The following is an 11,631-nucleotide window of genomic DNA, read 5'->3' on the forward strand; positions in this document are numbered from 1 at the left end:
AAAAATGCAACAGGAGCGCAATATGTAAGAAATTGTCCACGCAAACTGTAAGTACAGTTCAAAACACTACTACTTAATAGGAAATACCAACCACCAGAACTGTTTATAATCTCTAGGGACACTGACAAAAATGTAAATAAAATAACTAACAAATGTACATATTCCAGGCCACTGATGATGCCTTGCAGAAAATAAAGGCGAAACGCGTATGGCACTAAAATTGTGTTTTATTCAGTTGCTGTCAGACGGTCCATAAGTAAAAATTATCAATATACCGTAATAGTTATTACTTACTTGTTTGGTAGTGATGAAACTTTTCTTTTCTTTCCCTTTTCTAGTAGTGAAAAATGTGGTTTGGATATTTTAAAGTAATATTTTCCTTATTTTGAAAGTAACTTTTCTTTCATTGTTAGTGGCTAAATAATGTAATTGTTCAAGGCTAGACAGTGTCAGTGTTGGTGGTAATCAGCGTAGTCACGCTGCAAGCCAAAAAATAAAAAAAGAGAGAGATCAAGAGACAGAGTACAAGCTACGAAAAGGAAGGGAAACAGGTCATCTCCTCTTCAAAGGAAACACTCCGGCACTTGCCTCCGGCTATTTAGGGAAACAACAGGAGACCTAAATCTTTATTGCTGTTCGGAGGTTTGACAGCTCTCCCCCGTACTGCGACGCCAGAGTCCTACTGTGCGCCATCTCTCTTTGTATTTATCAGGAAGTTACTGGCAACCGGACTGAGATTCGTGATGTCAGAGAACACGTGACATTAATGCAGAAACGAGGCTGAAGTAACGCTGTGGGCGAGCCGAGGCACGGAAATTCTGCCCACCGCAGAAATGCTGTCTCGGCGTGGCTGTGCAGCGCCATAAGGTGACGCGGCGCTGGGAATCGGCGCTATGCAGCGGCTCGGCAGATAACGAGCGAGCCGTGTTTTTGTTTGAGTTTAGGGCCGGCCGCAGCTCCGTCCCTTCCGCTGCACACCGGTTACCCACTGCTCCACTCACACTTCCCCTTCCGTACACAGGGTAAACTCGAAATACGCCGACAAAATTTCGAAACCTGTTCAGGGATATTTTCTAACTAAAGGGTGGTTATATTAAGTTGGCGCATAAGTTCTTAGCGGGTTTATTTTGCCTGTTGGTATTCCGGTTGATGTGAGTTTATTTACCGAATGCCATTTTTTTTGTAGTTCACTGTTGCTATCTGAGTTCACATATTGTCATTTTCTCATTTGGAGATGCTAGGTTGTGCTGTGGACTCTAGAAAATGGAGTGCCAAGTGCAGAAACCGGAACATTTCCGATATATTCTTCTGTCTGAGTTCAGCAGCGGAGGCAGCCATAAAGATTTGCGCCTTGTACGGGGATAACGCCATTGGACAGGGCATGGCTAAAAATGGTTTTATCATTTTAAGGAGGATTATTTTGACGTTAGTGACTCTCCACATTCAGCAGGACATTAGGGGTTTGATGAAGATTGTGTAAACGCTTTGATCTACACTACTGGCCATTAAAATTGCTACACAAGGAAGATGACGGGCTACAGACGCGAAATTTAACCGACAGGAAGAAGATGCTGTGATATGCAAATGATTAGCTTTTCAGAGCATTCACACAAGGTTGGCGCCGGTGGCGCCACCTACAACGTGCTGACATAATGAAAGTTTCCAACCGATTTCTCATACACAATCAGCAGTTGACCGGCGTTGCCTAGTGAAACGTTGTTGTGATGCCTCGTATAAGGAGACGAAATGCGTACCATCACGTTTCCGACTTTGATAAAGGTCCGATTGTAGCCTATCGCGATTGCGGTTTATCGTATGGCGACATTGCAGCTCGCGTTGGTCGAGATCCAATGACTGTTACCAGAATATGGAATTGGTGGGTTCAGGAGGGTAATACGGAACGCCGTGCTGCATCCCAATGGCCTCGCATCACTAGCAGTCGAGATGACAGGCATCTCATCCGCATGGCTGTAACGGATCGTGCAGCCACGTCTCGATCCCTGAGTCATCAGATGGGGACGTTGGCAAGACAACAACCATCTGCACGAACAGTTCCACGTCCTTTGCAGCAGCATGGACTATCATCTCGGAGACCATGGCTGTGGTTACCCTTGACGCTGCATCACAGACAGGAGTGCCCGCCGTTGTGTACTCAACGACGAACATGGGTGTGCGAATGGCAAAACGTCTTTTTTTCGGATGAATCCAGGTTCTGTTTACACTATCATTATGGTCGCATCCGTGTTTGGCTGCATCACGGTGAACGCACTTCGGAAGCGTGTATTCGTCATCGCCATACTGGCGTATTACCCGGCGTGATGGTATGGGGTGCCATTGGTTACAGTTTCGGTCACCTCTTGTTCCCATTAACGGCACTTTAAACAGTGGAAGTTACATTTCAGATGTGTTACGACCAGTGGTTCTACCCTTCATTCGATCTCTGCGAAACCCTACATTTCAGCAGGATAATGCACGACCTCATGTTGCAGGTCCTGTATGGGCCTTTCTGGATACAGAAAATGTTCGACTGCTGCCCTGGCTAGCACATTCTCCAGGTTTCTCACCAATTGAAATGAAATGTCGTGTGGCTAGGGCCTCCCGTCGGGTAGACCGTTCGCCTGGTGCAGGTCTTTCGAGTTGACGCCACTTCGGCGACCTGCGAGTCGATGGGGATGAAAGGATAATGATTAGGACAACACAACACCCAGTCCCTGAGCGGATAGAATCTCCGACCCAGCCGGGAATCGAACCGAGACCTTAAGATTGACATTCCGTCACGCTGACCACTCAGCTACCGGGGCCGGACTCTCACCAATTGAAAACGTATTTTCAATGGTGGCCGAGCAACTGGCCCGTCACAATACGCCAGTCACCACTCTTGATGAACTGTAGCATCGTGTTGAAGCTGTATGGGCAGCTGTACCTGTACACGCCATTCAAGCTCTGTTCGTCTCAATGCCCAGGCGTATCGCGGACCTTATTACGGCCAGAGGTGGTTGTTCTGGGTACTGATTTGTCAGGATCTATGCACCCAAATTGCGTGAAAATGTAATCACATATCAGTTCTAGCATAATACACTCCTGGAAATTGAAATAAGAACACCGTGAATTCATTGCCCCAGGAAGGGGAAACTTTATTGACACATTCCTGGGGTCAGATACATCACATGATCACACTGACAGAACCACAGGCACATAGACACAGGCAACAGAGCATGCACACTGTCGGCACTAGTACAGTGTATATCCACCTTTCGCAGCAACGCAGGCTGCTATTCTCCCATGGAGACGATCGTAGAGACGCTGGATGTAGTCGTGTGGAACGGCTTGCCATGCCATTTCCACCTGGCGCCTCAGTTGGACCAGCGTTCGTGCTGGACGTGCAGACCGCGTGAGACGACGCTTCATTCAGTCCCAAACATGCTCAATGGGGGACAGATCCGGAGATCTTGCTGGCCAGGGTAGTTGACTTACACCTTCTAGAGCACGTTGGGTGGCACGGAATACATGCGGACGTGCATTGTCCTGTTGGAACAGCAAGTTCCCTTGCCGGTCTAGGAATGGTAGAACGATGGGTTCGATGACGGTTTGGATGTACCGTGCACTATTCACTGTCCTTCGACGATCACCAGAGGTGTACGGCCAGTGTAGGAGATCGCTCCCCACACCATGATGCCGGGTGTTGGCCCTGTGTGCCTCGGTCGTATGCAGTCCTGATTGTGGCGCTCACCTGCACGGCGTCAAACACGCATACGACCATCATTGGCACCAAGGCAGAAGCGACTCTCATCGCTGAAGACGACACGTCTCCATTCGTCCCTCCATTCACGACTGTCGCGACACCACTGGAGGCGGGCTGCACGATGTTGGGGCGTGAGCGGAAGACGGCCTAACGGTGTGCGGGACGTAGCCCAGCTTCATGGAGACGGTTGCGAATGGTCCTCGCCGATACCCCAGGAGCAACAGTGTCCCTAATTTGCTGGGAAGTGGCGGTGCGGTCCCTTACGGCAGTGCGTAGGATCCTACGGTCTTGGCGTGCATCCGTGCGTCACTGCGGTCCGGTCCCAGGTCGACGGGCACGTGCACCTTCCGCCGACCACTGGCGACAACATCGATGTACTGTGGAGACCTCACGCCCCACGTGTTGAGCAATTCGGCGGTACGTCCACCCGGCCTCCCGCATGCCCACTATACGCCCTCGCTCAAAATCCGTCAACTGCACATACGGTTCACGTCCACGCTGTCGCGGCATGCTACCAGTGTTAAAGACTGCGATGGAGCTCCGTATGCCACGGCAAACTGGGTGACACTGACAGCGGCGGTGCACAAATGCTGCGCAGCAAGCGCCATTCGACGGCCAACACCGCGGTTCCTGGTGTGTCCGCTGTGCCGTGCGTGTGATCATTGCTTGTACAGCCCTCTCGCAGTGTCAGGAGCAAGTATGGTAGGTCTGACACACCGGTGTCAATGTGTTCTTTTTTCCATTTCCAGGAGTGTATATTTGTCCAATGAATAACCGTTTATCATCTGCATTTCTTCTTGGTGTAGCAATTTTAATGGCCAGTAGTGTAGAATAATCCAAGTCAGTGTAATCGATAACTGGCAAATGTGATGACCTGTGATCATTCCCCAATTTTGCGACGTTTGCATGCGATGGAAAGGTTCAAAAATCGGGTGTATGTGTACTGCACGCTCTAAACCAAAATCATTAAAATCAATGGGTGGCCATATGTGCATCTCTGCTTGTTGGTCATCAATTGGCTCGTGAACAACAACGACTATTCCAGTCGTGTATAGCTACTGCTGACGAGAAATGGTGTCTTTATGCTAACATAAGTAAAAGAAAGAAATGACTGAGTCCAACAAAGCAGAAATATCCCGTACAAAGACCTGCGCGCCTCCATTAAAGATAATGTTATGCGCGTGGTGGAACAGCGAAGGTTTGGTGTACTTTGAATTGTTTCTCGAGGTGTAACCATCATTGCTGACGTTTACTGTTGATAACTGAGACTCTTGCAGTCGCATTCCAGGAATAAAGACCAGGAAGACTGCGTCAAGTGAAGGTACTTCACGGTAACGCCCGCCTGCATACTGCCAGACTTCAAAAAACACTAGAAACGAGTTGGGTTGGGAAATCACTCGGCACCCACCTTATTCACTTGACCTTATGGCCTCTGATTTTCACCTTTTCCGCTCTCTGACGAACAGCCTTCAAGGAACATCCGTTCTGGATGAAAATGCTCTCCGAATGTAGCTGAACGAGTTCCTCGCCTCAAAAGCACACGTGATTTCTACAGTCGCGGAATCGAAAGGTTACCTCAGTGTTGGCAGACTGTTGTAAATAGCGAATGAGAATATATTATTGATGACTAAAGCCTCTGTTATGTGTAGTTGTACTGTTTATTAAACTTACGGAAAAACGCTGCGAACTTATGCACCAACCTAATACTTAAAGTTTCACTACTTGAGAGGGCCCCCCACGGAAAACAAGTGATCGTAGGAAAGTGAAACAGTGTGCAAACATTTGCAAGGACGTGAGAAGAGAAACAACGAATAAACCATTGAAGGAGACACATTTTCATTTCCGTATAAGAGGGTAAGATTAGTTAATTGTGTGCCATGTCCCATGTTACAAATGTCGCTCAGTGTGACGACCAGCTGCATCCACGACAACCTGGAACCACAATAGAGATTGGTTACTCTACCGATTCCCGAAACGTCTCCGGTGAGATGTTGGTGCCGCGCGGTTTGAAGCGCCAAGTTACGGACTGTGCGGCCCCTCCCGATGGAGATTCGAATCCTCCCTCGGGCTTGGTTGTGTGTCTTGTTCTTAGCATAACTTAGTATAAGTAGTGTTTAAGTCTAGGCACCGATGAACTCAGCAGTTGTTCCCTTAGGAATTCACACACATCTGAACATCATCTGGGATCGTGTGTTAGTCCTTCAAGTCACTGCTAAGAACGCTAATCCTGCAGCACACAGTTTGAATATAATTCGTATAAAGTTAGGTACCCGTACGATAAATACACTCCTGGAAATGGAAAAAAGAACACATTGACACCGGTGTGTCAGACCCACCATACTTGCTCCGGACACTGCGAGAGGGCTGTACACGCACGGCACAGCGGACACACCAGGAACCGCGGTGTTGGCCGACGAATGGCGCTTGCTGCGCAGCATTTGTGCACCGCCGCCGTCAGTATCAGCCAGTTTGCCGTGGCATACGGAGCTCCATCACAGTCTTTAACACTGGTAGCATGCCGCGACAGCGTGGACGTGAACCGTATGTGCAGTTGACGGACTTTGAGCGAGGGCGTATAGTGGGCATGCGGGAGGCCGGGTGGACGTACCGCCGAATTGCTCAACACGTGGGGCGTGAGGTCTCCACAGTACATCGATGTTGTCGCCAGTGGTCGGCGGAAGGTGCACGTGCCCGTCGACCTGGGACCGGACCGCAGTGACGAACGGATGCACGCCAAGACCGTAGGATCCTACGCAGTGCCGTAGGGGACCGCACCGCCACTTCCCAGCTAATTAGGGACACTGTTGCTCCTGGGGTATCGGCGAGGACCATTCGCAACGGTCTCCATGAAGCTGGGCTACGTCCCGCACACCGTTAGGCCGTCTTCCGCTCACGCCCCAACATCGTGCAGCCCGCCTCCAGTGGTGTCGCGACAGGCGTGAATGGAGGGACGAATGGAGACGTGTCGTCTTCAGCGATGAGAGTCGCTTCTGCCTTGGTGCCAATGATGGTCGTATGTGTGTTTGGCGCCGTGCAGGTGAGCGCCACAATCAGGACTGCATACGACCTAGGCACACAGGGCCAACACCCGGCATCATGGTGTGGGGAGCGATCTCCGACACTGGCCGTACACCTCTGGTGATCGTCGAGGGGACACTGAATAGTGCACGGTACATTCAAACCGTCATCGAACCCATCGTTCTACCATTCCTAGACCGGCAAGGGAACTTTCTGTTCCAACAGGACAATGCACGTCCGCATGTATCCCGTGCCACCCAACGTGCTCTAGAAGGTGTAAGTCAACTACCCTGGCCAGCAAGATCTCCGGATCTGTCCCCCATTGAGCATGTTTGGGACTGGATGAAGCGTCGTCTCACGCGGTCTGCACGTCCAGCACGAACGCTGGTCCAACTGAGGCGCCAGGTGGAAATGGCATGGCAAGCCGTTCCACAGGACTACATCCATTCCATGGGAGAATAGCAGCCTGCATTGCTGCGAAAGGTGGATATACACTGTACTAGTGCCGACATTGTGCATGCTCTGTTGCCTGTGTCTGTGTGCCTGTGGTTCAGTCAGTGTGATCATGTGATGTTTCTGACCCCAGGAATGTGTCAATAAAGTTTCCCCTTCCTGGGACAATGAATTCACGGTGTTCTTATTTCAATTTCCAGGAGTGTAGTTTTCCGTGGTTCAAATAGCGAAAGTTTAGTTGCGAGGGGCATTCAATAGGTAATACAATACATTCCTTCCTGGGCCAATATTGGTTGAAAAAGTGCGGAGTTTGTTGAGGGACATCATGGAATATTTCCGTTTCACCCGTTACACTTTCATGGAATTCTGACAGCTGGTGATTCTAAACGTAGCCCTTAAATTGGCGTCTTTAAAGGAAGTGCCTTCCAAACAGAGAGCTGTCATTGAGCTTCCCTTGGCAGAAAACTAGAGCATCACAGATGTTCATAGCCGCTCGCAGAATGTCTACAGAGACTTGGCAGTCACCAAAAGCACGATGAGTCGTTGGGCCAGGCTTCTGTCATCGTCACAACAAGGCTGCGCAAACGTGTCCGATGTCTCGCGTGCCGACCGGCCACACACAGCTGTGACTCCTGTAGTGAAGGAAAGACTTCAGTGAGTTCGTAGCCACAAAAAGGCAAACGAATTGTTTCTTCTACACGACAGTGCAAGGCCTCACGGAAGTCTGCGCACCCGAGAGGAACTCACAAAACTGTATTGGACTGTCCCTCCTCATCCACCCTACAGCAAATATCTCACACCACCCGACTTGCATCTGTTTGGCTAAGTGAAGGATGCACTTAGTGGGAAACAATACGTGGATGGAGGGGAGGTTACTGATACAGCAAGACGTTGGCTACGAAGTCGACCAGTAAAGTTGTACCATGTGGACATACAGGCCCTGAGAGTAAGGTGGCGTAAGGAGCTCACAAAACTTCGTTGGACTATTCTTCCTCATTCACCCTACAGCCAATATCTCACACCTCCCGACTTCCATTTGTTCGGCCAAATGAAGGCAAAAAATGGTTCAAATGGCTCTCAGCACTATGGGCTTAACATCTGAGATCATCAGTCCCCTAGAACTTAGAACTACTTGAACCTAACTAACCTAAGGACATCACACATATACATGCCCGAGGCAGCATTCGAACCTGCGACCGTAGCTGTCGCGCGGTTCCAGACTGAAGCGCCTAGAACTGCTCGGCCACAGCGGCCGGCGATGCACTCTGCAAAGATCAGTATGTGGATGATAGGGAGGTTAGTGATACAGCAAGACGTCGGTTACGACATCGACTAGCAGTGTGGTACCATCCGGACACACAAGCCCTGCCAGCAAGGTGTCGTAAGGCTGTCGCATTGAACTGGGATTTAGTTGAAAAATATGATTTTGTAGCTAAAAAAGTGGGGAATAATATGGTGCATTGGAATCGCGAATAAAACTAATTTGTAATGCTGATCTTTTCCAACAGTGACGGCAACATCTTCACAGTACTGCAGCATCTGTCTGACGGTTGTTGCATGCTATACATTGTGGTGATTGGAAATTACAGTAGTGAAAGTAGTTTCACACAAACAAACGCAACTCAGATAACAAACAGATTAACTAAAAAAATGGTTCAAATGGCTCTGAGCACTATGGGACTTAACTGCTGAGGTCATCAGTCCCCTAGAACTTAGAACTACTTAAACCTAACTAACATAAGGACATCACACACATCCATGCCCGAGGGAGGATTCGAACCTGCGACCGTAGCGGTCGCGCTGGTGCAGACTGTAGCGCCTAGAACCGCGCGGCCACTTCGGCCGGCCATAGATTTTCGATTGGGTTTACGTCCACGGAGTTTGGTGGTCAGGAGAGTACGGTAAAGTCATTCTGGTGCTCTTCCAACCACACACGCAAAACGCGAGCCGTGTGACACATTGCTTTTCCTGCTGGTAGATACCACCACGCAGAGGAAAACCAAACTGCATGCAGGGCCTGACATGGTCGCCAACAATAGACGCATGCTTGTGTTGATCCATTGTGCCTCGAAGAATGACAAGAGCATCCAAGGAATGCCACGAAACCATTCCCCCGACCGTAATTCTCCATCCTTCGGCCTGCACCCTTAAGTATCATACCATACATACCAATGACTATCTGTTCGATAAATTATAAAATGTGATTAATCTTGGAAGACCATCTATCGCTACTCATAGATCCTCCAGTCACCGATGAACAGCAGTCAGCATGGGTGCATGAACCAGGCGCCTGCTACACCAGCAACGGTCGTTGAGGAGAAACTGTTGGTAGCCCCTTGGTTCACCTGGGTGGTCAGTTGCTCCTCAGCTGCACGTTTATTCGCCGGTACACGTACCCGCAGCAATCATTCGTCCCTGTGATCTGTGGCCTGTGGTGGACTACAGCACCGATTTTGGATAGCGTCATTTCGCCATTCTCGGAATACTTTAACCACGGCGGCACGTGATCACTTAGCAAAATTATCCGTTTCGGAAAAGTTTCCACGTTTGGAACGAAAGGCAATAATTATGCCCTTTTGGACGTCAGATAAATCACTCCCTTTCCGTAATGCGACATCGACTGTATTGTTTTCCGCTCTACAGCCTGGAACCGCGCGACCGCTACGAACGCATGTTCGAATCTTGCCTTGGGCATGGATGTGTGTGATGTCCTTAGGTTGGTTAGGTTTAAGTAGTTCTAAGTTCTAGGGGACTGATGACCACAGATGTTAATGCCCATAGTGCTCAGAGCCATTTGAACCATTCTTTTTGTTTTCCGCGCCTCGCCCCTACCTCCCCATAACGTTTATATTCCCGCTATTGCCAGTGACATGCCGTCTGTGAGTGGTTATTGCACGTAGACGTCAAACATAGTCGGTGATCACACTAATGTGAATGGACCATATATAATCCGCACACAGTGTGGGTTAAACGTCTCATTACGTTGTCGGTGCACTCGAAGCTTACATCGTTTGATAAGAGACAACAGTGCCGGTCATTGTACCACAATACGTGCTTCCATTCAACTACTGTCCAGTTTCTGATTTGTTAACCCCACAGCTCTATATGGCGCTGTGGGTAACAACCTTTTGTGTGGCACCTCTTTCCAAATGACCTCTGTCCATACCACTGACTTCTGGTCACAGGAGAGCCCGTAAAGCCTGGTGTCAAGAACACAGTACATGGCCAGTGGAACAGTGGTCCCACGTTATGTTCACGGACGAGTCCAGGTACAATCTGAACAGTGATTCTCTCCGGGTTTTCATCTGGCGTGAACCAGGAACCAGATACCAACGCCTTAATGTCCTTGAAAGGGACCTAAATGGAAGTCGTGGTTTGATGGCGTCTGGCGGGATTATGATTTCTGCACTTACATCCCAGCATGTCTTTGACAGAGGAACTGTAACAGGTCAGGTGTATCGGGACGTCATTTTGCACCAGTATGTCCGCCTTTTCAAGGGGTGCAGTGGGTCCCATCTTCCTCCTGATGGATGATAACGCACGGCCCTACCGAGCTGCCATCGTGGAGGAGTACCTTGAAGCAGAAGACATCAGGCTAATGGAGTGGCCTGCATGTTCTCCAGACCTAAATCCCATCGAGCACGTCTGGGATGCTCTCGGTCAACGTATCGCTGCACGTCTTCAAACCCCTAGGACACTTCAGGAGCTCCAACAGGCACTGGTGCAAGAATGGGAGGCTATACCCCAGCAGCTGCTCGACCACCTGATTCAGAGTATGCCAACCCGTTGTGCGGCCTGTGTATGTGTGGATGGTGATCATATCCCATACTGATGTCGGGGTACATGCGCAGGAAACAGGGGGGGTTTGTAGCACATGCGTTTCGGTACGGTTTTCTCAACTTATTACCAATACAGTGGATGTACAGATGTGAGTCGTGTGTGTTCCCTATGTGCCTATGCTATTAGCGCCAGTTTTGTGTAGTGCCACGTTGTGTGGCACCACTTCCTGCAATTATCTTTAATTTATTAGCATGAGTGTATCAACCCTGAAACGACTTCAGAGTGTTCGTCGCCACAAAAATGCAAACAAACATCTCCTTCCCCATGAGACTGCAAGGCCCCACATAAGTCTGTGCACCTTAGAGGAACTCATAAAACTTCCTCATCCACCCTACAGCAGGCACTCGTACCCTCCGACTTCCATCTGTTTCGCCAAATGAAGGATACAATCCGTGGGAAGCAACGTGGATAAGTGGCTAATATGGAGGTTATTGATGCAGCGAGACGTTGGCTCCGACGTCACCAGTAGAGTGACACAGCTTGCAGCAAGTGTGGCGTAAGGGCGACGCATTGAGCGGAGATTATGTTGAAAAACAGGGTTTGTAGCCAAAAGCGTGGGGAGTCATATGGTGATTTGG

Source organism: Schistocerca gregaria, chromosome X (assembly GCF_023897955.1).
Source record: "Schistocerca gregaria isolate iqSchGreg1 chromosome X, iqSchGreg1.2, whole genome shotgun sequence".
In the NCBI taxonomy this organism is placed as follows: domain Eukaryota; kingdom Metazoa; phylum Arthropoda; class Insecta; order Orthoptera; family Acrididae; genus Schistocerca; species Schistocerca gregaria.